Below are 24,349 nucleotides of genomic sequence, written 5' to 3' on the forward strand. Positions count from 1 at the left end.
ATACATATACAAATAAAACTTATATAAGGAAAAATAAAAGTAGCGGCGATGGGTGTGAATTGAGGCCTCATTGCCTTGGGAGTCTCCACATGTGACTTCCATTTGCGACTTTGGCTGAGTGCCCAACAGGACATCCCTGAGAGAGTGTTTGCTTGACTCAATATCAACAGCCCGAGTAAGCAGCCGGGGCTCTGGCCAAGCCCGGCCTCGGGTTCCTATTGAAAATAAACCAGGCTGTACATTCACTGGGCCCAGAAATATCAACATGCGCTGCAAGGAGCCACGTATAGCACTCAGCAGCGTTCCGCTGGTGCCTCTCCAAGGCTTAATGATACCTGCACCTCCCCTCCAGCTGCTTCTGCAGACGCCGCTGCTACACACAGACAGCAGGCGGGCGGGAATTAAAGTATACATTACAGCAGAAAAATAAAAAGAGATCGAAATGACAGAAGTCAGACAGTTCAAGCTGACCGGGCCTCTTGAAACGAAGGAGCTGGTAGACTAGCGACAGACACTCCACGTTAAATTGGCCCTCCTGCGCCTCCTCTTATTTTCCCACCATCACAGCTGCCTCCGATGCCCTACTCCCCCCTTCCTAAAAAAAAAATAGCTTTTCTTCAAAAGCATATTTGAATTAAACGAGTTGCTGAAATCAAAGGCTCGGCTGAGCAGGGTAAATTTAAACAAGCAAGTGCGGCTCACAGCAGTTTACCTGTTATACAGCAGATTGGAATTAGATGAAAGAGCAGAGCATGGCAACTTCCCCCTTTTTCACAGTAGTAGATATCATGCAGTAGGTGGCTGCAGTTCAAATTAATTCCTTCTCACAGAAAAACTACATGCTACTGAGTTTTTTTGTTATGTTCCTGGCCACTGATGTCATCAAGATGAAGGAACAGATAAAAAAAGTGAGATACAATTGTTGTTTCACACATTCAGATTTCCTGTTAGCGATTCATCTGAAACCCAGTTATGACAGTGATCTGTAGTGTCTGAGAATCCCACAGCTTCAGCTCTGCCAAAGACATTATCTTTCCCAGAACCATGGCTACACAGTTGAATGGCAGCAAGACAAGCTCCACTAGCAGTCAAAAGAGCACAACACCTGTATATGCTATGCAACAACCGCGATCTCAGGTCAAAGGAATCCTGTCAATGTGTTTGCAAGTAGCAATGAAAAATACTTCCATGCGGGATGACAGAAAAATGAAACACCGACCGTGAATTAGATAATGGAGAAAAGTTTGGGAATGATCTCCAGAAGCTATTGATGCATGGAGCGTTCTGCTGGAGAGTGGACTTCAGAGTCCTCTGATTACCTCTGACTTACTGGTGACACATTGGCTATCCATTCATGACTAAAACACCATTCAACTCGACACCGATAACACCTAAAAAAAAAAACCTGATCAAATTAATTCAGGAAAACGGCATTCCAGCAAAGAATAATAAACTGATTATATGGAAATTTCAAACTCTTCTATTCTCCACACTGCGGCTAATTCAAACCTAATTTTTACTAGCCACTAATTTGAGGGCATAAGGCGGGGGATAGGAATTACATCTGGAGGTAATTCATTGTGTGGAACTGAGCCCAGTGGAGGCTACAATATCACCCCCCCACCCCCCACCCCATCCCGCCTCCACCAAAAAAAAAAAAGAAGAAGAAAAACAGAGAGACAGACAAGACATAAAGAAGGAACTATTTAGCTGAGTGCGACTTCCGGAGCACTGAAACGACACTTTCACAAAAATGTTTTCATTGCGCTGTCACCAGACACGGGCTGCAGAGGATATAGGTGCTGCAGGCACAGACAGAGAGACCGACAAAGACACTGATAAATAGGAGAGAGAGGGAGAAAGATCTTTAGGAAACTTATTATACAGTTTTGGCTCCTCCAGACAGCTGCACTGTTACAGGATTTGTTAAATAGCCAAAGATGTGGAGTCTAAGGAAGGGTGTGTGTGGGGGCGTTAATTTGGACTCTACAGTTGGGTGTTGTGCCCACTCTAAAGTCTCAGAGTTTATGAGGACGTCTCCCTCTCAAGTGACCAGCTACATCTGGGCTGCCTAAGTGGGGTGTCTAATAAATGGCACACTTTTCCAATGATCTGCAGTTTCAAAGCACTGAGTAAAGGGTATCCAGCTGTATCAATTTCACTGTATGGATGCAAAGTTAAGAGTTATTTGCAAGGAAGTTTTTGTGAGAAGGAGAAAACTTGAAGTGAATGTATTTGAAAGATTTTTCTTGATTACACCAAAGAAAGTCACACTGATCAAATTGGGAGAATGAAATATAAGGTTTGGCTCCCAACAATCAGGCACAGCGGAAAAAATCCCTGCAGGAGGACATTAGCATGTGATAGAGTAACTTCCCTCAGTCCCTTCCACATCCGAACACCCTGCTCTCTACTTCCATCCACTGCCACCCCTCCAACACTAAATGTGTTTTCCAAATGAAAATAAATGGAGTCCGACTGGTTTGAGGCAGTCATACTCTGGAATATGAGATCAAATAAAGGCTTCTGTGGAGGCTGAAAGGAGAAATGAAATGGCTTCTGAGGGGAGATGTACCGAGTAATAAAATTACTCCTTTATATCTTCCTAAACAGCACATGTTCCCCTGGAGTAGGTGAGGGCTTCTCTTTGGTCAAAGACAAGTATGCAAGTGGCAATTTTTCCGTCAGGGAAGATTCCCTGATACACTTCTTGGGTCTTGGCGCGCTGCAATTTTCTTGAAAACGAGAAACTATTTCAGCAACAAGTTAAGCGGAACTTTAGAAGTTTCACTTTGATGATGTGCTGGTACATGCTGTCATTGAAAGGTTCCATTAAATTGGAACAGCAAGATGATTCATAAGCCTACTGCTTTTCAATGAGTTTAAACTAGGCTGAAATGTTCGGATGAACGATTGTATTTTATACTAAAACATACAGTTGACTTGGAGCTGACCATGATGTCACTACTTGAATTGGTTAGCTATTCCGGTTATACAAGCACCATTCCATTTGGCATTGGGGGAAATTTGCCTCAAAAGTATGAATCTAACTACTTAAAATCATGCAATTGATTTGTATTCTTAAAAAGCTGGTCACAATAATATTCTGATGGGCTTTTTTGCTACAGCAGAAGAGCTATATTAAAGGAAATTTGCAATTGGAGAGAATACATTATAATTCATTATACAGTAGCTATTAAACCTTCAGTAAAAATGCTTTAGTACAAGGATTGAGCCACTTATCATACCTACTCACTACCTTTAAAAGCTGTCCAGGTTCAGTGCTCTGAGTGGCAAAAAAGCAATCGCTCATGCCTTTGAAAATAGGCCTAGAAGTACAATTTATCAAAACAGAAAAAGGCTGGCAAGGATTTCAGAGAATCAAGAGTTGTAACTGTTTGTTCAAAATCACAGGAAAGACTGCAATTTATGGAATTAAAAAAAAAGAAAATTCAGCCGACGCCATTTTTAAAAGTTATCAACAGAGTGGCTTGGCTTATACTGTCCACAAATTGCTTCAGGAAATTGAAATAAGAAAAAGTGTATTGTTCACAAAATTGATTAATCTAGTGAAATATTCACAGTATGCTGCATGGATCACAACCTTTTATCAAGAAATTGGTGTACCTTTCCAACACTATGGTTGAATGTGTTCTCTTAATGAGCTTAATCTAAGAAAAATTATATAGCAAATCAAATAAATTACTTGCAGATGCACACAAGTATCCATGTTTCAATATGTTTAATGCAGTCTTGGCATGTAATTAAGTAGTTTACAGCTGGTTGATGATGTTTGTGCTGTGAATATGAATACATTTCTGCCAAGAGCAAAATATAGAACTTTATTCTCAGTGACAACCTGCAAGACTGTTGTTTACAAACACATATAAGTGGAAAGCAGACTCATTAGAGATGTCACAATACGAGGCCCCAAAAATAGTGTGTGGAGCGTGCATCAGTGGCTTAAAACACTTGTCAAGCTATCATCATGGCTGACTTTTAATTTACACAAAGGCACCCAATTATACTTGGAGGCAACATTTTCACCACTTTGCGAAACATCATTAACTTTCTCTCTGTATTGCCTTTTGCCCCCGTCGAAGCCAGTTGCCGTCTATTTCGGAAGACGAATGGCAAAGGGGATGTTTCTGACAGCTTAAAAGTACCCATCACCAACTCCCTGCACATCCAGCCCCGAACCTCCCCAAACAAACAGCAGGCTCTACTTCAAATGCATAGCAAGACTATTAGGTAATCTTTTCTTTTGTAAACTCTCCCTGAGCCTTGGTGACTAACCTCAATCTCTCCCTATTGCCCCTCCTGCCTTCAAGCTGACAACACAACACTTAATGCTGCCAGGTCTATGGGATTGCACCATGACGAATGGCTAGAATTGTCTGGAAATGTACACATGCTTTCTTGTGTATTCAAAGAAGTTGTGTTTGTTGTGATTATGATCTTGATAGTACCAGTTTGGTTTTAAAGTGAGAAGGAAAGAAAAGAGGAGGGCGGCAGCACAAGGGCTCTTTGTTTTGGGACGGGACAAATCCGAGGTTTCCTTTTGGATATTCAATATCCTGCAAGGTACAAAACAGAGTTACAGTAGTCTAGTGTCTGGTTTTTTTTTTTTTTTTTTTTTTGGAGGGGAGGGGTGCAGCAGCTTGCTACTTGTGTCTGTGAATTGTTGCATGCTTCTTAGTCAATTGCTGTGTGGCTTGCGTGAGTCGCTTCCACCAAAGGCTGGGAAATCAATCAATCTGCGAAAAAATACCTCTTATGCCAGATGTGGCACTTGAAAAAAAAAGACTTAAAAGACTTGCTTCTATTAGGGACTCTTAGGGTCCGAACAGTATAAAACCATGTTGAAATTAAATATTTATTACAAATGAATCAAGCTGTCAAAATGCTACTTACTCCACTTTGAATTTCTGCTTGTTATTTTAGGTGGCTTCTCTTAGGCACGTAGCATGTCATGTGTGTAAACGTCTCACTCTTAAACATATCTCCACTATTTACTTCACGAGTTGCCAAGGAGAATGAAAGACAAATGTTTCATTAGCAGGTGACTTTTTTTTCTTCTTTTTTTACAAGTCTTCAGTAGTTCCGCTCCTTGACACATATACGTGCACTTTTGCATACACTGACTATAATTATAAATGCAATGCTTGCTATAGGGAGCTGAACTTTTCACACCTTTCAAAGCCACAAAATTGGATGGTTTTGTGGTTGTGCAGCTGCCGCTCCACGCTAATGCAAAGCGGTGTCATATGAAAAATATTCCTCTCCCCAAACCACAGGGCTGGTCATTAATGAAACACAGGCCGTGCAGTGAGGTCATACAGAGTCTAGATTTCAGCAGCCACACTTAAAAACCGCTCAGAGAGAATAGAGAAACATGAACACAAATCAGATTCCAGCTCCAAGGACGGGGAAAATAAATAAATAGAGAAAGGCACTGGCCCCTCTCACATTTTCCCCCAGCGCTCTGCAAACAACCGTCAACTGCAGCTCAGAAACAGCTCACAATGAGAGCAGACTAAACAATCTGGTCCCGGCCAAGGAAAATGCTAAGCAACTCTGCACACAGGATGTCTCACCCTAATTGCCAACTATCAAATCTCACAATGGAATCTATCCATTTGGCAAAATCTTCACAGCAAACTTGGCAATATACTTTTGCTTTTAAAAGTGTCAACTTTTGTGATGAGTAGACAGGACGAAACAGAGATGGAGAAACACAGTTGTTGAGTATTGCATTTCTATCTTGGATTTGCTGGGGTTTATTGAGCTTACAGGAAAACTAGCAATAATGTGTGCTGAGAGGGGGAAAAAACTTTGATTAGCTAAAGGTGCTAGGGGTCTTGTAACCGAGTGATTAAAATCCTCAGCATTAAGATAAACAGACTAAATAGGTCCCTTAAGACGTGCACACTCAGGAAGGAGGGAGAGCAAGGGCAAGCCCAAGTCAGCGAGCGAGAGAGACTGACAGACTGTACTAGAGGTGGGCATGGGAGCGTAACTGGAGCCTTGGGACTGGTATAAGAAACAGGGTTACCAGGAGAGGGACCGGGCTTAAAACAGGAAAGTAATGGACAGTCTCCACCAGCCACCATGTGGCATTGTATTTTCCAGCCAGTCAAAGCCATGCTCGCAGAGACCCCATGACTTCAAACAGCCAAAATAGCAGCACATTCATGAAACAGAACAGAACTACTGGGAATTAAAGAAGGCAAGGGGAAAAAAGAAAATGCACACACACACAAAAAAAAAAAAGGTAGCAGGCCTCGACAGCAGATGGTAAAATTAACATTTCAACAGTTCCTTCCTTTCATGTAGGTCTCGGCAGAATCTTTTCTATTTAAAAAAAAAATACAAGTAAGAGGGGCTTGGGTTTTGGTAAGATACAGTGGTGTAGAAGGCATCTGGAAAAGGGGAAGAGGAATATTGGCGTATCGCTCCTGATGGTCCACCTCAATGAAAAATTAAATAGGTCTGTTTTGCAGGTTTCCCCTCTCTGGAGTGCCCTAAGCTGTGTTATGGAAACATCATCTTGGTAATTTATACGCCAAAGAACACCTGGTGATGAAAGGAAATTAACTATTCCTCCCTTTCTTTCTCCATTTAAAACCAAGCACTTTGGCTTTGTGGTCTCTCCCTTTGAAGTTTCTTTTTCCACCTTTTTTAATGTCCATCCATTTGGCTTATTTTGCAAGAAGTTGGCATCTATTGTAGTGTTAAGTCGTTCACAAAATGCTTGTCAGATTTCATTTTAAAGTCTTGATATACACTTCAAAAGGTGCTATAGAGATGTTATCATGGAGAGACTGGAAGACGGAGGCATCTCTAATAAAGACCCAAACAATGGACAGCCTCTCATTTCCAACCCTGTCCAATGGAGCGTCTCAGTAGTAGCCATTAATTTGGACACAGTTCTGGCTAAATTACATGTGTTCCACCTCTGTGACATTTTAAATGCAATTAAAAGCTGGTTATGGAAGTGTGCACGGACTTCCCTGTGATGAAGGGAAATCACTGGCGTGATTAACATGCAAACGAGCTCCTGCTGGCAGACTAGATTGGGGTTTGAAAACCTCAATTACTTTTGTGTGATTATCTATTTACCAGTACACAGATTTCCATTTCTCATCTCCAGCCGAGTTCCCCATGCACGAGTCTCAATTATACATGGCACACCTTTATTTATGATGCGCACGATGCTGAAATACAAGCTCTAGTTTTTTTTCCACTGTGATATATTGCGTCTTTAAAGGCTGCTCATGAGGCAGAGCCACCAGACCAACACTTCCTAATGCTGAGCCATTTGCTTTGTGAGCACTTAATATGATCTTGACCCCCACCACCCTACACACCCCAATCCATCCATCCAACCTCTATTTAAACTCAGTTTAATCCCCCTCCCTGTTAGACAGCGGGGAGAGTAATGGACAAAGGGCAACCATTTTTCCCTTTCAAATGAATTTAATGCTTTAGTAATTTGTATTTCTAAACTCCAAACTATAACAAACAATAAAGCCCTTTAAAATGAGAGGTAGGCATGGGCCAGTATGAGATTCTGACAGTATGATAACCTTCAGCAAAAATATCACGGTTTCACGGTATTGCAGTGACAGCTATAAATGTATTATTTTTTAAATGTCTGGGTTCCATTGAACACAATGTATTTTATTTTGAAACACACTGCACACTGGCAGGGAGAGGGATTTCTAAACTGCACTTTCTGTCCTTAAAGACTCATAAAAAACAGCTCATACCTTAAGATGAATTTTAGTGGTTTTGAAATCGTGACTTTTTCAAACCTCGGTATACCTTGAAACCGGTAACCGGCCCATGTCTATTGAGAGGAAGGTGTGAGACTGAAATGAACTGCAGGAACACTCCAGGCCTTATAGTTTTTATCATGTTGATGTAGTTATTAAAGCAACGCCTGGCAGCACAGGAGGAATGCTATTTAATTAATTTAAACTGCTGAATAGTGACAGTTTTCTAAAAGAATTACAATAAAATATACTTTGCATGTTTTAAGGAGGCACGATTCAAGATTCAGAATAAAAACCCTCCAACTTTTATTTTAAGGAAAATAAGCATCAGGCAAAAAGAATGAAAATATTCCAAAACACACAAAAAATGTATGAACTACTGTGCAGTAACTGTGCCAATGTGTACTATCTTTTTAACCATGGTATATAAAGTGTAATGATTTGTAAAATTGTATAATGCATGATCATATTGTTTGTCAGTGTTCCCACATGTTTTTCAGTGCCCAGGGACAGGAAGCGAAAGAAAAGACATGCATATCTGTGGCACAGCCAGGCTTTTCACATTGTGCCCAGCATACATAAAACATGCCCTGTTGCTTCAGCTGGAGCAAAAAGGAAAACAGTGCCATCAAGTGAAATTTCTGAGGATTCCTCAAACACTTTAGCAGATTGATCTACGACCTTATCAAACTAAAGGCAGGAGAAGAAGATTCTTCTTCTGTAAACGTCAATTAACAGTATTTATTCATCCAAAACAAGAGACTTTGTCTTGATCACTGATATCCAATACTTATTAAACATACCGTTTTAAAAATTGTAATTCAAATGCATTCTGTACATTTTTTCAAGAAGATATTCTTCAAACCTTTTACTCTGGATGGGAATATCAGACACAGAAGCACCTCCCAATCAAGTAGGGAGATGATAAGACAAGAAATGAACATGATGCTTTGCTGACTTCATGTTCAGAATCCTGTTTAAGGTACCTCAGGAACAAAGGGAATCATTATTACTATTTGAACTCAGTTGCCAGGACTTGGCTACAACACTGGTATAAGGTTGCTAGAGTAGGTAGAGAGAGAGAAAAGGCAGTAGATACAGCAAATTGAGGGAGTGAAACTGGTGGTGGCGGCTAGAATCATGAGTGAGAGTGAATAACAGAGACAGAGAGGGGTAGAGCTTAGATAATAGCAGATAATGGACAATTAACTCAGGCTAGTAGTGCCGGCTGCAGTGAATAGCAGCTTGTGGTGCAGCAAGTCCCCGATCACCACTCAGCCATATTCACATTGGGAATACAGGCGATATCAAGCTGCAGGCTACCGGGCCTCAGAGGTGTACACGCTGCATTAGCAATCTTCACAATGCCTTTAAACAATGCTTGATACCAACAAAGTGTCCCAAAGTGCAAACGCAAGCACTATGCCAATGGGAAGTCTGTGGTGCCATAACCTTGCCCATTGTTTCATGTCCTTCCACCATCAAAATAAACCCAGGAGCTGTAAATCCATTACAAAAAGTGACATACTGCCATTCCTGGGTGCAGACATAGACATTAGCATAATTAAACCTATATAAAAGCTAATTTCATAAATAAATGAGGGAATGTCACCACAGTGCATCACACAAACAATGCATGTGTTCTTTTCAGGGGCTTCAGAAGTGTTTTAACTGCCCACCCATTCCCCCACCCCCTTCAAGCTCCATCTAAATCTATTGATCTGTGAAACACAGGGACCCAAGGGAGGCAATTCACTTAATATCATACATCTAATGATGAGATGAATAACGATTATACCATTTGGTAATTAAACGTCTTACAAACCATTTAACTGTCTGTGCGTCAGGAGGGGTCGCTGGAGGTCGCGATGATTGTTTTTCATTTCTTGCGCGGCACGAAAGCGAGGAGACACATGCAGGAGGTGGTGACGGTAGAAAACAGTGCATGACACAATGGTGAAAACACACTAATGATTGTTAGCAGCTATGGCACTAATCCCAAATGCTGTCAAGACTTTGAAGGGAAAACAATTTGGAGGGAGCAAAGAAAACGGAGAAAAATAAAGCCAGACAAAGATCTTAGCTTCCCTGGATTTTTTTTCCTTCTTTTTTATATTTAGAAATCTCATTAGCTCGCTTGTGCGTCCTTTACAATAAGAGATAAGTGAGTGAAAAAAATAAGATCATATTTATTGGTGAACAGTAAATACATGACAAGAGTTATGTGAAAGAAGGTTACATACAGACACCTTCACTCTTTGCAAGAATGTGTCTGATCCACACGCTTTGAAAGCCAATTTACTGTCAACATCCACAACCCTAATCCCTACTTACAGGCAATAATTACTCAACATTGCCATGTTAATGTGTTGTTGTATGGACAGGCAAAATCCAAAGGCCTGTTCAGGGCTTATTTTTTTATAACTTTAATGTAATGTATACAGTAAGTATGGGCGAGACAGGGAAGTCAGGCGAAAACGATAACGATCGAAAGGTCTTGGAGGTTACAAAACATGCACCCAGATCACTTTGTCGAACTAGCCTAATGCTTCCATCCTATCCTCAGAGGGCTAACAATACCTTTCTTTTGTATCTGGTTCGAGCACATTCACACAGCATTTACTGACAGAGGGATGTGTGTCATGCTCCTGGCTCCTTATTGAATGATAGCTAGTAAACATTGTCATTCCAAAGAGCGACAGGATTAAAGCCTGCTTTGCCCGTTGAGGGGAACAGTACGCGGAAAGAGAACCGGAACAATAGCCAAATGGAGGACGGTATCACAAGGGTCCAATGTCTGCCGTGATGAATATGTGGGAGATTATAACCCATTCCATCATTTCCATAATGTAAAACTCTCTTTCTTCTTCACCCGCCAACTATTCACTAAATAAATGAGAAAACTATCACTCGCGCCGAAATATTTGACAAAAGGCAGAAGGGAGGGAGACTGAGTTTTGAATGACCCCAGTGCCTTTGACAATACAGGCGCTGTCCGGACACATTCGGAAGCAGCGGAGTGAGTAAGACCTGGTAGAGTATTTATCACCAAGCACAATGCAAATGTATTACCATGTCACCTATACCACTTTACTGCACAGAATGGAACCATGGTGAATACAAGGGAGTTTTATATAATACCAGGCGGAAATATGAATGCAGTGTCCTTTCGATGTGTGGCTTTACTGCCTCGCGAGCACTCTAACCTGAGGGATCATTCAGTGAACGCCGCTTTAAAACCCTGTAGCCACAAAGAGTCAGCCCTTGCATTTAAGCAATATGCTAACTAGCCTAGCTAATGAGTCTTTCCAACAAAACCCATTTGAATTGAACTGACTGACAACGGTTTGAAAGAACTTCTAAAAAGAAAAGTAATATTACAAAGTTCAGAGTAAAGAGAACGTGAATGGAAGAAGTTGAAATGATCGAGACTACCTTTGGCTGTGGGTAAGTTAATAACGTTTCCTAAAAGACCTTTCAACATCTGTTAAAGCGGTCAGGTTAAGTATGGCCACAGGGAAATTAACATAGCAAAAAATAAATGACCTTTGCATTATAAAGTTACTATATACTGACTGTATGCTATGGACTGACAATATAAGCGACCCTTGACTGCAGGCCCTTGAATCCAACTTTTCTAGAGAGCTCCTCAAAAAACATTAAACTTGTGAAATTCCTGAGCCATAGAAAATATCTCCCCACCCTATGCTCCGCTCATACCTCAACACCACTGACTCCTTTTCAGCCATTTACTTGATGTGTGCCTGTTTATGTGGGTGTATGTGAAAGAGAGAAAGCCTCGCAAGGCTACGTGTGTGTGTGTGTGTGTGTGTGTGTGTGTGTGTGTGTCTCATCTGCCCGATCACTGCAGTCTATTCCAGAAATGTCTCCCATGGTAACCTAGTTTATTTACTTTATCTACAATATAATGCTTCAGTGAACATTAGCAACTTTGAGACACAAGTTTCAATCAGTCGTCTAGCGGCGGCGTGTGCATGCTCGTGCGTGTGCTCAGCCAGGTGCAGAGAAGAGATGAACAGAGATGAACGCCTTTAAACCGAAGGACTGACAAAGAGGTCCCACAATAATACAAAATAAAAAACGGACAGCAGGGATAGCAGAAATAGAGAAGCAGGGAAGAAAGCCAGCAAAAATAAACTGCATAGGACAGCGGGGAGAAGAACTGGGAGGAAAGGTAGCGGGGGATTTTAAAAAAGAAAAAAGAGAGAAGCTAAATAAAAAGCTATATTGTGGTGAGAGACAGGGAGAAAGAGTGAGGAAGAAGGACAAAGAGAATGATGGAAATAGACAAAAACAAAGTGAAAGCATGGGAGAGAGAAAGAAAAATAACGAAAGGGAGACAAGGTGCTCTCCCTGGGTAGTAGCAGGTCTTGTCCAATAAACACAGGTGAGCAGCTCGACAGACCAGGACCACCAAGCTGACTGACAGCTGAGAGCACTCACTGACCGCCAGCTTTATGTTACATGACATGAGGAGTGCAACTCAACTGACAAAGAGAAACTGCCTGCACCTCTCAGAGTGTGGGAGGGAGACGGCTTGGCGAAAGCCCACACATATACCCTTATGGACTTGTGCACACATGGCTGTTTAAAGCGGCATCCACGCGCCATGGCCACAAAAATACCCACTCTCCCACACACTCAGACAGGAGGAAAGACATGCTATTTCCCTTCACAGGTGAGCAGAGGAAGGAAACACCCTTGTGCTTTAGTTACTTAGTGGGAGACAGTGAGGAGTTGTAGGGTGGGGGGTAGAATGTATGCTGTGTGCCAACTGAATCTTTTCCACATGACGGGCCTCGGGCTGTTTTTGTCAACTGCACTCTTGAGCAGCAAGGAGTCAGGTAGTGTGACCACATGATTGCCCATGAGGCAGTGTGGTGAGAGAGGAAGAAATGGGCAGAGAGAGGGAGTGAAAGGGAAGAGAGAGAGGGAGAAGGATCGGGGGCCAGGGACAGGACCGATGCAGCACGCATGATGAGGTGTAATCACAAACCCCATTCAGAGTGCAGTGGAGTTTGTCAACATACACACATTCACATTCCACTGTCTGTCAGCTCTATGACCCAAATCGAGCATGCTGTGTGTGTGTGTGTGTGTGTGTGTGTGTGTGTGTGTGTGTGTGTGTGTGTGTGTGTGTGTGTGTGTGTGTGTGCTTTCCACACCACACACATACAGGGATGCTTTCTGCCCATTTCGTCTCCAACCAGGTAGTAACAGTTGCACTGTCTGGGCTTGTGGTTTGCGGTGAGGAAGCCAGATTCCAAGCTCTTGTAGGATTTCACTGCCGCCTGTATCCCTTTTCAGCCCGCGATCAAGTGATCATTATGAACAAAGGACTTGGCTTGTTGCCTCTGGAGTAAAAGCTTTTTCAGTAGCTGTGACCGTGTGGTTTGATTTGAAACATTTTCTTTAAAAGAGAAAGAGAGAGAGAGAGAGAGAGAGAGAGAGAGAGAGAGAGAGAGAGAGAGAGAGAGAGAGAGAGAGAGAGAGAGAGAGAGAGAGAGAGAGAGAGCGCGCTACAGTGGAGGATAGCATTATCTGAAGGAATTTTAACGTCCCACTCCAGACATGTTTTAAAGTATGTAAAAATACTCTGGTATGATTAATATTTTGTTTAACACGGTTTTCCCACATAAAAAGTAAAAAAAGAATTCTGGAAAAAACTCTCACTCATTAACAAATTCTGGATCTGGCCTGGGGCCCCTCCCACCAACGCTGCCTGCGCTAGGTTGACTGGTGAAATGCAGTGTGCATCAAGATGGCTCGAAAAATGGGAGAGATTCAGCCATTTGTTTAAGCCTAATACAGGTTTCAGACAGGAGGGGGAGTGGCGAGAATCCTCGCTGCCCGTTTCCTTTTGGTGCCCATGTTAACCAATCTGCAGTGGTAGTTTTGGCGTCCTGCCTGAACCCGGCGTCAGTCAGACCCAGACTTAGATTAGGACTCTGTTGCGCACCAAAATTGGCGACTAACAGATGTATCAGAATAGTAAGTGTAGTTAGCATCTGTTATTGGTTGTTTGTAGGGCTGCTCCCTCTTAGTCGATTAGTCGACTAATCGGTCGTTTTGGTCTTAGTAAACTTAGATTTCTTTAGTCGATTAGTCATGTTGTATGCTTTTTTCATGCTGAATGACTTATTTCCAAGAAACGTACGAGCACATCTCTGGTAAACACAAGAATTAAAGTGGTGCTTTTGCATGACTCTTTGCAGAGAACCTCAGATTTACAGATCTGTCGATTAAATCAACTAATCGATTAGTCGATACCATTGAATGAGTGTTAGTCGACTAAGAATTTCTTTAATCGAGCACAGCCCTAGTTGTTTGTTAGCTTGTTAGCTTGCAGTGGCTGACACAGCTACAATGACAGTGTGTTTTCACTCTCTGTACTGTACTGTACCGATCACTCTGCGTTTCTTTTCCGGCATTTGCACATTAGAGACTGTTTGGCTTTTGAATCTGTGTCGTAGGAAATCTAGCTTGCGTTTAAATCTCAGATTTAAGGGAAGTGCACAGAGATCTCCCCCTCAGGAGAGGAATGTCAAAACACCTCTCTTGTGACAGACTTTGCACAGATACAAGTCAGTATATTCAAGGTCAGGCATTTTAGGGTACATAAACATAAGAAAAACATTTTTGAGCGGAGGGAATCTTTAAGAATGTTAATTGTCAAAGACAATAAAAGTGTTATTTTCATAATAATAAAAGTGTAGTTTAGACACACCTAGACACTATGTAATTAAAACAATATGCAAAGAACTATATGTAAGAGTGAAACAATTTGAATGCTGTTGTCATTCTATTTAAATATGCATGACACAAAATCTCATACCATACATAACAGAACAGAACAAACAATCGCATTTACATTTATACAAACCTTCTTTGTATCTGATTACTTAAAGAATGCAAGTCTTATTTCACCACAGGAAGCCAAAATCGCATTGCCACAATTTCTTCTGAGGTTGATTTAGAACAAAAACACAGATGTGTTTCCTAGAAGCCAATTTCTGTGGATAACGTACAGTATATGACGGTATTCACCTAATGTTTGTCATGTCACGTTTTGGAAATCAAATACTCAAATACTAAGAATTCAGCATTGATTTGTCTCAAGATAGTTCTATACACTGAAACATAGTATGCAGTCCCTGTAGGGTTAAAATAGTGTAGATTTAGTTTATGTCATAATGACAATATCCCTATAAAACACTGGACTGTGAAGGGCTAACATAAACTGAAGGCTATGTGTGCAGGCTGAAAAATGAGGCTGCGTGACAGTCTGGTGATAACACACAAGTTCAATCTGTCAAGACAATCAGCATGTAGACCTTGGGAGAAGAATGTGCGACTGTGTGCGACCGATTCATTGGACACGATCACCTGCGAGTGAAGCCACTCATAATTCTTCCCACCTGAAATAAGGAGTTCAAACTAATGTCAGGCTGCTCTGATGTCATGCCTGCCTCGGGTTGGGTTTCACAATAATCTCGGGCTCTTGGAGAGATGCCATCGAGTCCAGCTTCCGCACCCAAGCTTTCTCCAATTAAATTGCAGGGAAAGAATAACATGTGAAACACTCGATCCCTGCTCGTTTATAGACATGAAGTTGGTGCATGCAGTATTTGCAATCAGTCATTTCTAAAGTATCAGTCATCTCTAATATGAGGTGTACATTTACAACACTACTGGGGCCTCAGAGTATGCCAAGGCCAAGTTTGCTGAGGGGAAAAGTATCTTTTTTTCCTATTATATAGTGGTGCACGATTCAGAAAATGTCACGATTCGATTCAATATCGATTTTTAGGCTCACGATTCGATTCAAAATCGATTTATCGATTCAAAAACGATTCTCGATTCAAAAAACGATTCACAGTATGTAAATGTAGTTACTTTTCCCATGTGATTGCAGTAGACATACAATTTAAAAAAAAAAAAAATGAATATATGAATCGATTTTTGGAATTCTATGAATCGATTTTGAAATCGGTAGAACTTGAATTGCGATTCGAATATGAATCGATTTTTTTGCACACCCCTACTATTATAATTTCCCAAATCACATTCTTCTGCAAAATAGCATGACGATTTGGCATTTCAAAAACAACTGGATAAAAGAGGGAAAGTGAAATAAAGAGAGAACAGCATAGGCAGCCATGAGGATCAATAGACTCATTGAGCCTCTTTATTTTCTCCTCAAGAAATGACAGCAATACTTATTCTGAGCCTCCTCACCTCCCCTCCATCCCTCCATTCTCATGGCAACTGTGCACCCTGGACAAACACTCTACATGCAATCTCTTTTCTTCACTCCTCACCGTCTGCCCTGCATCACCACATCCACTATTGTTTTTCTATTCTGTCCCTCAGTCATTTCTCTTTAACATCAGACCTGTGAAAGATAAATACCTGACACCTGCCAAGAAAAGATATAGTATAGAGAAGGAATCTGAAATGTTCATATAGGAGAAGGAGATCTGGACTGAATTCAGCCTCGTTATGGTTATATTTTCCAATGTGTGATGGGTTTCATATGAGGCGTTCTTCTCACCAGCAAAGAACCGGAGAAAAAAGCTGGGAATATACATTCCAGGTGGGAAAAATATTTCCTCTGCAGAAATAATGTAAGTACAATTGCGGAGTCTATTTAAAAACAGGACAGCTCTTAATCCCAGAGATCAGCAAAGGGCAGGACATCATTGGTCAATCCATTTTTGCTCCAATTTTCTCACAGCGTGGCACTATCAGACCCCAAACCAAACCTTATTAAATCGAAATATGGAAACTTGGGGAACTTCCAAAACTTCCAACTTCTCTCCCTCCCCCTTGCCTAAGTGTGAAGACAAAACAGTGGACCATAGAGAGAAGGGTGCATGAAGAACGGCAGCAGATCCTTGGGAATGTGAGCAAAAGAAGGGAGAGTAAACCTTTGATGAGTAAGACTTTTTTTGTTAAGCGAGGGGGCTTAACTTTAAAATATTCTGGGTGGCAGTGAATGGGGGATTGACCAATGGCCCTGATCTCAGCCACACACTGGGGCACTGGGGTTAATGGTGGATAAAGATTAGAAAAAAAGGGGGTTGCTTTGCCTGATCTCCATCCACCCCCACACTCCACCCCGCAGTTTTCACCTTCTCCAGCAATCCCAAATCAGCTAGACAATGGAGGCTGGCAATGGGGAATGATCCAAGTCCCTTTGATTTCTGCCTCTACCCCCTCGACTGCTCTGAGTGCCCAGGGTAAAGATCCGTGGAGGTTCCCCCTGTTTGCCCACTCACAGGGACGACAGTTAGCAGGCTCAGAGAAACCATTTGAGGATTGGAAGTGGAATGACAAGAGGTCTCTGATCTATGACAAGAAATCAATTTCAAACTGGAAATGTGAGCAGAGGGCTATTCAGTCCGAACTGTGGCTTCTTTAAAGCAGCCAAAGATATATTTAATTGCTGTAGATTTTTATATATGTCTACACTGGAAGTACGGCTTGCAGTGTTGGGGCAATTACACTTTTTTGCAATGATTAGAAGGACTTTTTTAGGCCAGCAGATATGCAGTAAGAGTTCATCTTTGAAGATTTAACTGAATACTACACAAATTAAGAACTAATATTTAAATCTCTTTTAGGCTGAAAAGGAAATCTAGACTCTGCTTTACTCTGAAAAGATAGGACTCTTGGGGAGGTGGACTTGGTTCTGCAGCCAAGCCACCCAGCATCTTCACTCCTGCCAGTACGCTTTAATCAAATCTGTGTCTCAAAGGTGCTTCTTCACGAGAAGTGCACTTTGATAAATAGATTTCACACCTTAGGTTGGGGTAGAATATGTAAATAAACCAATGGCCTGATTCAAAGCAAATGGACAGCAATTTCCAGCTTTAAACCAAAAAGTACATTTCACTTTGATTTTGTATATTTAAACATTGATTGTTGAGTGACAGCACATGGAACATACCTGTAGCAAATTATTCCATTCAAACATTGACAAGCATGCACGCACGCACGCACACACACAGACATACTTTCAAACCAACAAAATTTAAAAGTTGTATTGTGTTTCTTCTCACCATGAAAGTGTTTGGAAATGTGTGTGTGTGTGTGTGTGTGTGTGTGTGTGTGTGTGTGTGTGTGTGTGTGTGTGTGTGTGTGCGCGTGTGCGTACTTGTGCGGCATGGATGCATGAGTATATACGAGCGATCTAATCAATAGAATGGCCACATTAGTCATGATGGCAATATAATTGGTGATTCCCATTACGTGACCTGAGATTCCTCACACTCATTTGTGGACTGAACTGGTGACATACACCATCTTGTATCATTAGCTTGGAGAATGGAGCTATCGTTGACCATGAACAAGTTTTGCAGAACTACAATAATGCAGGATCAATCAAAGAGTTTTTAATATTAGCTGATTAACAGATAATATTTGATATCACCCATATATTTCACTCATTTCACTCGTGTATTATTTAATGCTCAGCTAAAACAACACTGTGCTTGAGAAATGCATACAAATATCTGTCTTGGCATTTGAAATAAGTTACTACGGGAAATGTACGCAAATCACCCACATCCCAACAACATTTTAAATGATGATCGGTTCTCAATGAAGTTGGGTCCATGTACTAACAGGTACACTTTTCTCATACCTGGCTGTGCTATTTTGTCATTTCAGCACCCAGGATTGTGTTACTCTGAAGCCAAACCTCACTAACAGGTATGACTGATGTGGCTCATTACAGTGGACACATCTATCTGGGGAAAAACACAATACCAGGCATGCAAGGACAGTAAAAACTGCTATCACTTACCACTTTGGACTTTACAGTGTGTATCGTCTGCTTTTTTCTACGGGCGCAGAGTGTGCATATTTCATCCTAAAAAGAAAAGAGGGGAAAATAGATGTTCGGACTAACAAATATGAGCAGTACATTGAACAAAGTTGTATCTCTGCCTTCTAGTTTCTGTATAGCCAGTATAGAGTACATACCAGGTACACTAACATCAGGTTAGAGCTAATATAACCCTGTTCAGATAATTCGGTTCTGCTCGGCTACAAATCTCAACCAACAAAGTAAATATTTTTTATTTTTTTTTAAACTGATATCCAAGCTTGCCCACATTTGTCGGCCATAATGCATATCATAACTTCTAAGCTAGAGTAGATTGAAAATCCTTGGGGTGTGAAAACCAAACAGGCACAACTGAAAGGTTGCCCAGTGGAGGGGGAATTCTATCAAGGTGGACAAGATGAAGATTTGTTACATTTGAGGAGGGGGTGGGGCCCCCTTGACCTCCAATAGCCACTACAATCACCCAAACACAGTAGGGCTAACAATACTGTAACACCACCAATAGACACAGTTGGGTCTTAATACAAAAAAAAAAAAAAAAAATAGTGTAGTTTTATTAAAACAAAAAAGGACATGCCTTAGAAGAGTTTTATTCGGAAAGAAGAATGATCTTGAGAATACACTGCAGGTTACTGTTCATTCATTTTAACACCAATCCTTGAAAATACATTGTTAATGCTACTCTAATCTTTATCAAGGTTAAGGATTCTTTGACAGGTGGACATGAATGGACCATGTTCAAATACTCACCCTAGGGGAGAGAACTTGCGGTTGTTGTCCGTCACAGGAGTGGAAGGAGTCCAGCGATGTCAGCTATCTGAGATAAGACAAAACAGCAAAGTATAACATTAGTCCAAAAGCTATTCATGAAAGGCTGATCTTTTTCATGTTTCCTAAGTACATTCAGTACTGGTGTGGACATGTGTGGGCTAGATGGTGTCTTGCATAACCATTGTCTGTACAGCTTGTAGGTGAAGCAATAAACTTTGGAACAACAAAGTGCACCTGGATTTTGCAGTGAAGCATGAGAGCTTATATATATATATATATATATATATATATATATATATATATATATATATATATATATATATATATATATATATATATATATATATATATATATATATATATATATAGTGTGTGTATAGTGTGTGTGTGTGTGTGCACAAACAGACAACTTACAGTACAGAAAAGCCACACACCCCCTCCCCCCCCCCCCCCCCCCCACACACACACACACACACACACAGACACACACACACACTCCTCACTCTCTCAAGTTAAAAGGTGCAGTGCCTGGAAGGCTCAAGCTCTTAACGCCAAGTAAATCACACTATTAAACTGACACGATTGATTTCTCATGTAGGTCCATTTAGCTGTCTACATCTAAGTACACATGCTATGCATCGCTATAATTTAGAGAACATTAGTATTGATGATTTTTTTCTGTTAATCACACAACTGCAGCAGGAGTGTACAATACCACAACTGTAGCTAAAGATTGCTCTGGACTTGCTCTGGAAATTTCTGCTGCCAGGGGTATGAGGGGCACAAAATGGCCTGGACGTTCCTCTACAAGACTTCCCCCCCCCCCCTTCCCTTTATTCTCCCAGAATTCCAATGACCCCTACAGGCAACCAACGACTGCTGAATCCTAAGGAATGTGCTCTCTGAACTGTATGAAAAGCCCTCAGCTCAAAGAGCACAGCTGAAAAAAAAACATGCCAACTGCTTTAATTTTTCACTGTTTTGAGTTTGTGAAAAATGTTGCACAGATTGCTGTGCAACATTTACTCAGAATGAGGTAAGAGGGATCGAGGTGGGGGTGGGCACCAACCACTGCAATGTATGTTGAAAAGGTTTGACAAGTTTAGGATAATATAGAATCCCAATTAATTTCAACATTTGAGAAATCTAGTTCTATGTATATAAAGTAATAAGATGGGAAAAAAGTGAGATTTGCAAAAAGCCTAGCTGCACAGGACAACTAAAGCTGTCAACCTGACAGTGAAGTAAAGAAAACCGAGAGTTTTAAATGTAATTTAGATATACATTTTTTTTTCAAGTTAACGCCCCTTTACTTAAAATGATTTGCTGCTAAGTAGACTTCACTATCACAACACCTCTAGGCTGTGCAGATGTCATATTTTATTAACTGGAAAAGCATTAGGAATGCTATTAGTCTGTATGACCTCCAATTCGTGGGGATTTACAAATACCACACGTATCTTTATGCCAAATACAAAACCATTGGTACATTCTATCAACTTATAAATATGGCAAATGCATTCAAGTATTTATGAAGGCCTAATAATGCTATAGGCTGATATTTACATAAAGCGCTCGTGCACTAAGTCAAGATAAACTATTTAAGACCCGGACCACAAATACTTCCACACTGCAGAAAAAGGAGGGTCCTGCGATGAAAGAGGACATTATGCTAACAAGTCAGATTACTGTACACAATAACTTTATCTTAAAAGTAAATACCATCCTCGGTGTTGGAAAAGGGGGGGTTAGGGGGGCATTATGGAAAGTCACTGGCAATATTTCTTTGGGGACCAAATGCTCCTTATCAGTGTTAGTCGAGCAATTCAGGCCCGCCCGAAGAAAGATGAGTCTTCAAGCTCATTCTATTCATGGTCAGACGTGTAATTACCCTCCGCTCACAGTCTAGACGTAACCGCTTTCACAGTATTTAAGACCCCCTATGCAACGCGCGGACGCCAGCTCCTACCACCAAGCCCTGCACGTTAAATCTGTGGGCAGATAAATTAGTGAAGAATGCAATAAAATAGACACAATGAGAGGAACTTTATCCTCCCCGCTGCTAAATGAGATTTCTTTGAAATGCAGATCAGTGGCTCTAGATTAGTGAATTTTAGCTGCTGTCAACATCATAACAAAATACAAATGCGATTGTTCGCTGGTGCCTTATCTCCTTGCTTCCATCTGTTGGCTGGTTATTTACTCCCCCCTGATTTACTATGCAGATCTAAATAAGTCGCATCAAAAGGAGGGCTTACAGCACAATGCCTTCTTAAGCTTCTACATCAAGGTATTTGAAAAACCGGTAGTCACATGAAAAGGCTGCCCATCAAAGGCACATCTCTAATGAACTCTCCCGTATCAGAGGGGGCTTGTGGGGCCTGGCTTTAATGCCGTCTGTGTGGTGAGAGAGGAGCAGAACTACAAATCAGACCCACCAAGCCATGGTAGAGAAGGGAGGAGGAAGATAGAGAGGGGGAGAAAAGACAGGAGAGGGAGGAGGATGAAGGCCTAAATTATCAGATGAGATTAACTCAGCACCGGTACTAGTCCTAGGTCTTTCCATCCATCCATCTACGTCTTTGGTCTAGGCTGAGGAGGGCACTCAGGAAAAGACAACAATAACACTAGATTAGAACAAGTAACAATGGATTAGACTGGACTCGGCCACAGGTCAGTAATACTGGACAACTAGAAAAGAAGACCAAACTGAGCAAAAATTCAACATGTAATTTTAAACTTTAAGCAACCACTTCACAAAGTCAATCTAAATGCAGTGTCCCAAGGGCTTTTTATACAACTGGACTGCAGGCAAATCAAAGAATATTAATCAATATCTGTTCAAAAATGACAAACCAATCCAGTTCTCAGAGGGAGAGTCTTGGACTGACTGTCAAAAACAGGAACGAAAAGCATACTCTGCTGTCTCCCCTTCTCATTTTCCCCAGGTCTGCAAACAGCTTTGGTAATCTTGAACAGAGCTTTTGCATTACGCTCCTGCAATAACCTTTAATTTCATGGTGTATTTTTTGCATTCAGAGCACAGGCCGGATTACAACCGACAATCTTCAGACTTATACAGCGCAAATAAACTGCATGGAGAGATCGTGATCTGTACCCCCCACCCACCCACAGCCACCATCCTGCTTTGTAGCTGTGTGCCTGTATGAAGGGGAGACCCCCACCAACAAGCATGCAGTTTACCAGTGAACAATTAGCCCCAGAGCAAGAGCAGGCCTGGCACTGGCACATGTGGTTAAGAGGCGAGCGCTGCGGGAGAGCGCCAGATGATGAAGGGATGAGAATGGGAGGAGGAGGAGGGAAAGAGAAGAGGACAGTGAAAGGGGGGGGGGGGGCTGCGTGTGCCAGACACGCGTATGCCAGTTTTGGGCTACTGGGCATGCCTTTGGTCATTCACTTCCAGCTAGTGAAAACAAAGACACATAATGGGGGCCCTTCTTCAATTCCAAGACAACTTTGAGTCAGAAATTTAGGAACCAATCCAGATTGAGATGTAATGTGAAGGCATCCGATGGCTGAGTTGCTTTCCTAAAGAAACCCAACATCTCGTCCCTCCCCTCACCCCGCCTCGAGCATCTTTCTGCTGTGTAGCCTGCCAACTGGGCCCAGTGCCAGTCACATTTGCAACCACAAGGGACCCTTGTCTTTTTGCCTTGCCTAATGAAATGACAAAACAACAGATTTGCATATGCAGAAACAGGTGTTGTAACAGGTTTGACTCCTCTTGACCCAAGCTGTGTTAAAGAGAGAAAATGCAAAGAGAAATAAAAACATGCATGAAAAAAAACAAAAAAAAAAGTTTATGACCAACAGCTGCCCGGAGGTATTTAGGCTCTAATGGGCACTCAAGTCTGCACCATCTGCCCTGCTGCTTGCCAGAAGTGACAATCTAAATTAAAAACCACTCATCAAATATCATAAAAATAAACCATTGTTTTGCTGCCTCCATATGTTGTGGCCATTTTATTTCGTTCTCAGAGAGTAGCAATGGAGGCTGAGCTTCGAGGCCTATAGCTGTGATCTAGGGAAAATCCAGAGAGCCGCACAGTAGCCTGTAATTACCCTCCCACCGATCCGCTGTCTTCAGACCAGAGCCCTGCGTCATCCTACACATTATCCAAGTCCATCCTCTCCACATTACAGAGTAGAAAACCTAACAGCGCCAATGTGGTGAAAACACGGTCATTGTTTAGAGTAGGATTAGGGGTTGCCATCCAAGAGGTGGGTGTTCAGATGGTGAAAGGAGATTAAATCACTAAACTGTACTTGCTTGTCACTAGATAACTGTTAATATGTTCTATGCAACTGTGTATTCACCATGCCAGAAACAAACATTGTGTTGGAGCATGTGTTGCCGTGAAACGACGCACACCAACAGCGATGCATCTCTGAAAATGTCAAACGACTCTCCTCCATGTTTTTGACCAAATTGTGTCCTGGCCCAAAGGGCTCGACTGGAAACATTCCTTTTGTCCTTTACTGAAAGACACAGCTACTGTACAACACCCCTGCCCGCCAAACCCACTCAACACTGCCGCCGCCACCACCACCCAACCCCCCACTTCCATTTTTCCTACTGTTTTTATTTAGACGAGGGAGACAGAAGGAACAAACCTGAGACAGTCGTGACCCTGCGCGAGTGTTGTAACTTGGTCTAGAGCGACGCCGGCAGAAGGCAGCACCATATGCCCTCAGCCTCGAGCTGGATGCTCTTTCTGCAGCCTAATGTGCCTGTCAAAAACTGTTACTGTCACAAATCCCCTTCCCCCATGTTTTTTCCCCTCTCACAAAATGTTTGAAATAAACATTTTCTCCTTCTTTCTCTCTGGGTAAAGAGGAAAGGTCCTTGGAGAGGTAATAATAACACACTAACTGTTAAGTATTGATGTATCTGTATCCTGGTCAG

The 24,349-nt window shown here is 41.7% G+C and overlaps 1 protein-coding gene across 6 annotated transcripts in view; it reads right to left on the reverse strand.

Annotated features, from left to right (window-relative positions):
* The window catches only part of foxp2 (forkhead box P2), a 106,439-nt gene that overhangs the window by 77,561 nt on the left and 4,529 nt on the right, over positions 1-24,349 (reverse strand). For all 6 annotated transcript variants that reach the window (XM_031284807.2, XM_031284804.2, XM_031284805.2 and 3 more), the window contains 2 exons: positions 19,402-19,468; positions 18,610-18,675 (listed from right to left, as the gene is read on the reverse strand). The gene's annotated coding sequence lies outside the window, so the exon portion shown is untranslated. The remainder of the gene's footprint in view (positions 1-18,609; positions 18,676-19,401; positions 19,469-24,349) is intronic.

This window comes from Sander lucioperca, chromosome 20 (assembly GCF_008315115.2).
Source record: "Sander lucioperca isolate FBNREF2018 chromosome 20, SLUC_FBN_1.2, whole genome shotgun sequence".
NCBI lineage: Eukaryota > Metazoa > Chordata > Actinopteri > Perciformes > Percidae > Sander > Sander lucioperca.